This window comes from Protobothrops mucrosquamatus, unplaced genomic scaffold, assembly GCF_001527695.2.
Source record: "Protobothrops mucrosquamatus isolate PMUCROS unplaced genomic scaffold, P.Mucros_1.0 scaffold43, whole genome shotgun sequence".
In the NCBI taxonomy this organism is placed as follows: Eukaryota; Metazoa; Chordata; class Lepidosauria; order Squamata; family Viperidae; genus Protobothrops; species Protobothrops mucrosquamatus.
The window spans coordinates 1,327,054-1,332,450 of NW_015386425.1; positions in this window are offsets into that span (position 1 = coordinate 1,327,054).

The window sequence follows — 5,397 nt, forward strand, 5'->3', positions numbered from 1 at the left end:
TTAGTTTATTTTTTTTGCATTCTACTTTTATTATTTTTATAAACAACTCAAATGAATGAATGAATGAATGAATAAATGAACGAATGAATAAATAAATAAATTGGTGAACATATTCCTTGTTCCTCCTATTTTCCCCACAACAACAACTTTGTGAAGTAGTTGGGTCAAGAGAGAGTATCTGACCAAATGCCTTAGGCCAGACTATAACTCATGATCTCCTGATTTAGCCTGATCCTTAACCACTAGTTTTATCTTTTTAATGGTAACATTTAATAAAATTACTTTAAAAAAAAACCACAAAGAGGATAGAAGAGCTAAAACAGAGTAGGGTTATCTGCTGGAATAACAGCCAAATTTCTGGAAAGGGGAAAAAAAAACGTTTTGAGTAACTTAAAGGTAGATTTTGGCATAACATTATTTCATTCCACCCCAAAGAAGGTATAACTAGAGCTATAGAAAAACTATTGTGCACAGTGCCAAAGTACCTCCATAGGTGTTTTCCTATATTTTTTTGTTTCCCATCAGCTATTTCTCAAAGGACAAAAAGGTAGTCATTTCAAATAACAGATGCAGATTGTTCTTTTTATCTCTAGATATGTCTTACTTTGGGTATGTCCTGAAGATTCCAAGCTATTTCATGGAACAGACTTTTTTTTGTTCCTGATTCAGCCAACAGCACATTCTTTTCAAAATCCTCTTTTCATAGAAACTTCTTTTCATGAAAAAGTTTGTTCCAGGAAGATGGGGAAAAAGAAGAGCCAGTCATATCAATGCAACACTTTTTTTTCCCTATCAGTTCTTGTTCGGTTTGGTGAATAAGAATGAACAAAAGGCTGTAGTAATAAAAGCAACATTGTCTCTTTAAAAAAAAAAAGGTTCCTCATAAATTAAGTCTGAAATTTTTGTCTCCGCCCATTTTCTAATCATGTAGTGGAATGTCCAGAGGCACTGAGTAGTCTAGCAATATGAAATTATGTACTCTATAATAAAATAAATTAGTTCAGCAGGACGTACATTTATGAATACTTACATTCAGTTCTATTGCTATAAATCTTTCTTGTCTGTTTTGTTTTTAGTACTGTGGATATTACTCAGTGGTGCAGGATTATTCAGAAGAAAGCAGATGGACTTCCAGAGGATTACTCACACAAGTAAGCCTAAAGGTATTATTGTCTCACCCTCTACCCCCACCCCCCCTGAAAATATCCTAGCTCTTCCAGAGTTCCAAAAATAGAAAACAGCTTTAGGATTGCTCTGCAGCTGATCAGGATCTTGGGAATGTGGGAGATGGATGACAGTTTTGAGACCGATAACAGTTGGAAGATCTCTATGGGAAAACACCTCTAAGGGAAGAAAAAGTTCTTGCAGGTAAAGCTTCTTTTTTTGTGGGCATCTCAAAACGATTTATGTAATTCAGTTGTGGATTTTATGAAAAAAAAATAGATTAATTTAGATTAATAGGCGATAACACAAAGATGTTCTCTTGGCATCTGAACATTCAGCTGTAGAATTTTATCCTAGCTGAGGCTGATTTGATCTGAAACTTTCAAACTTTCTATAAGAGCGTATCATCTTCCAAGAGTTTGAATCCCTTTATTAATACTTTAGTAAGGAGAATCCTGAGGAATCCTGAAAAGAAGCACAAATTATGAGATGAGTCATAAGGCAACCAGGAAGCTTGATGATTAATGAATTGATAATTGATGATTTAAAGTAAGTTCAAACTCAACTAAACTATCTCTGAAAAGGAACATTTGCCCTGACTTTAAAAAAAAAATGAAAATTCTACAAACAGCTTCTGTGTTGTAACTGTCTCAGGTATGTTTTTTCTTCTAATTCATCTTCTTGATTTCTTGGTCTTCTTCTTCCTTGCCTTCAAAAAAGAACTTATAGCGTGTTGCAGTGGTCTAAATGAGAGGTAACAAGGACATGAGTTACTGAAGGGGTCTTCAAACTTGGCCCTTTTATGGCTTATGGACTTAAGGACGTCAACTCCCAGAATTCCTTAGCCAGTGTGCCAAGTTTGAAGACCCCTGAGTTACTGTGAGAAGGACTTAGCTAACATTAGTCAATATAGAAAAGCTAATCAGTTGGTACTCAGATGACAAATCACCCCAGAACATAATAAGAAAGTAAAGACAGATAAACCAGAAGACAATACCATATGACAATACCATAGTGGAGTTCTAGTACAACAGTCCGTGCAGGGAAGATTATGGATCCAAACTTGGGAAGATGCAAGAATTTGAATTTTAGATAATTTGTATTATTCCTTATGAGCAGCGCATTTAATTCAAGCCCAGATAAAATGGTTGTGCACTGCAGCAACAAGGGAGAGGAGGTGTGTTCCTTCAACAACACATACTAGTCCATTGTTTATACTCAGTGAAATGTAGCAGACAAACCAGTTGTCATCCCTTCTTCTATCAGAAGGTGAAAAACACTAATTCTGAGATAAAGTAAGAAAACATTGCAGAGGTTCACCTTAGTTCCTGGAGCAGGGCAAATGCACTCCAGCATTCCTGCACTTCAGAACTGGTGGATGAATCACGCTGAACCAAACAGGTTCAGATAATTGTGCAGATAATTGTGAATGCATCATTTCAAAAGGAAAATAGTGAAGGGGGTTTGGTAAAGCATGGAGACCAAAAGTTCAGTAGAGCATGAGCATAGGAACAAAATTAAATGAGGTAGGATGAGAGACAAAGCCATAGGTTGCACACAAATGAGTGGGAAATATTTGCTAGGCTTTTAAAACTGCAAGAATGTTTAAGGCAGTGGTGGCGAACCTATGGCATGGGTGCCAGAGGCGGCACTCGGAGCCCTCTCTGTGGGCACACGTGCCATTGCCCCAGCCTCACCTCCCCCCGCGACCCCCTCCTCACCAGCAGCCCCCCTGGAGGAGAGTCGCCCCCGAGCATGGCCCACATGGATCAGCGCAGCCAAGGACATGGCAGCCAGGCAGCATAGACAAGACTCTGCCCTCACGCCCCATCGTGCATAGTTGATGCTGCAGGGCTCGGGCAGAGGGCATGACCGCCATAGCGCTGCTGGGCTGCCTGGGCGATCTGCAGCGGCCCCTGGAGGTGGTGAGTGGTCCTGCAGGCAGGCAGGCGGGGCAGGGGATGGGGGACAGAGTGGGGGCGGGGCAGGGGGTGAAGCAGGGCCGGGGCCAGTTTTGGGGCACTCGGTCTCTAAAAGGTTCATCATCACTGGTTTAAGGCATGCAAGTTGAAGGAGGTAAGAATATGTTAAAGTAATAGGCTTGGATGTCAAAATAATAAGGTAGGACTGGTCTTGCTTGTGTGCCTCTCGATTTTTTCCCCCCACAGGAAAAAAAAACCTCTCACACATTCTGAAGAAAGCATTGTGTTTTGTTATTGGTAGACTTGATTATATAATTTGGGGAATGAAAACATTGGGGTTTGGTCCTGTGTTTGTTTTAAACACAGAAAAGAAAAGGTGGAGATATAGAACAAAGGAAAGCATAGAAGACATGTTCAGGCTTTTCTTTGAATGCCATAAAGTCAGGTTAAAAAAAGAGCTATTCTAAAACAGTTACGCAATTTAGTGCTTGCATGATGACATCATTTTAATCTGTGTTATTACTGTGGGGTTTATGGTTCACCTCCACTTTATAATGGTTTATTCTCTATTTTGTTCAGTTTATTTCTGATGAAATTAAAATTTCACCTGAACATGGATAGATTGGCAGAGGTTTCAATCTACAAAAGCATGTGAGGTGAAATCTGTTCTTGTGTTTAGGAAACCTGATATTTAAGTTGTTTTTCCTTTGTGCATATTAAATAAGTATTCTATGTCACAAAGCAAATCAGCATATTACACATTTGCAGTCACACTGAATATCGTTTCTTAAAACATTGTTTAAAAAGTAAATATTGTTTCAGAGAAAAGCACCATCAAATAACAGTAAAGTTGAGCAGAACATTTCACATCTCTTATCAATATTTTTTTTCCTTCCGAATCACCATTGGCATCATATATGCCTGCTGAAAGTACTAGAAAAAGGGGTCCACCAAAGTCTCATTGATTGATTTTTAAGCTGAAATTCAGCTCAAATCCCTTTCAAATTAAAGAAATCACGACATTTTTATAGCTGTGCTATGAGTGGTTATTATTTTTAGTAACATCAGGCCGAAGAGAAGAAGATTAAATCTCTTTCACCCATGCAGATAGAGGTGTGTGGATTTGTACAAGTACACTATGAAGCTCCAACAATTCTTATGGTTTTCAGTATAGCTGTAAGTTAGGCAAAGGTTTTATGAAGAAGTACAGCACTCTAAAAATGACTATATTCATTTAGATATTGTAAATGTTGCTATAGTTTCATGGGATGTGGAATCCTTCAGTTAAGGGTGTTTAATTAAATAATTATAATTCACTGTAATAGGGACCTCAGTTGTCTGAATTCTGAACAGACTGGAAGTCATACACATCAACAAATAACAGATTACTCAGGAAACTCCTGAGGTGCACATGGACAAGAAAATGTATGTAACCTACCCACAAGGTTATGTTCAAGGAAAAAGTTTAAAAAATACAGTCACATACAAATAACTAATATTTCAGGAACCAATTAGTTTAAAAGCCTACTTTGAACCTACAGAAACCAAGATAGGAGAAAAAAGAATCAAAGTGTAAAGAAACCAGAAATAAAGACAATAAGTGTAATGAAGAGAAGGATGAGGGGGGACATGATAGCAGTGTTCCAATATCTCAGAGGCTGCCATAAAGAAGAGGGAGTCAAGCTATTTTTCAAAGCGCCTGGAGGCAGGACAAGAAGCAACGGGTGGAAACTAATCAAGGAGAGAAGCAATCTAGAACTAAGGAGAAACTTCCTGACAGTGAGAACAATTAACCAGTGGAACAATCTGCCTCCAGAAGCGGTGAATGCTCCAACGCTGGAAGTTTTTAAGAAGAGACTGGACAGCCATTTGTCTGAAATGGTATAGGGTTTCCTGCCTGAGCAGGGGGTTGGACTAGATGACCTTCAAGGTCCCTTCCAACTTTATTATTATTATTATTATTATTATTATTATTATTATTATTATTATTATTATTATTATTATGTATCAACAGCCCTGCCTGAGCTGGCCGACGTAATAGCCGGGGTGGCGGTTGTGACCCCCAGACTTATGGTCATGGGGGATTTCAACCTGCCATCGGCGGGCGAGGCATCGGCGGCAGCTCAGGAGTTCTTGGCTTCCATGACGGCCTTGGACTTGACCCAGTTGGTACATGCCCCCACTCACGTGGGGGGACACACACTAGATCTAATTTTTATCTCTGGCCAGTGGCAGAATGATCTGGAAATGGGGGAGGTAGTTATAGAGCCCCTGTCATGGTCAGATCATTCACTCCTGAAGCTGGATTTCC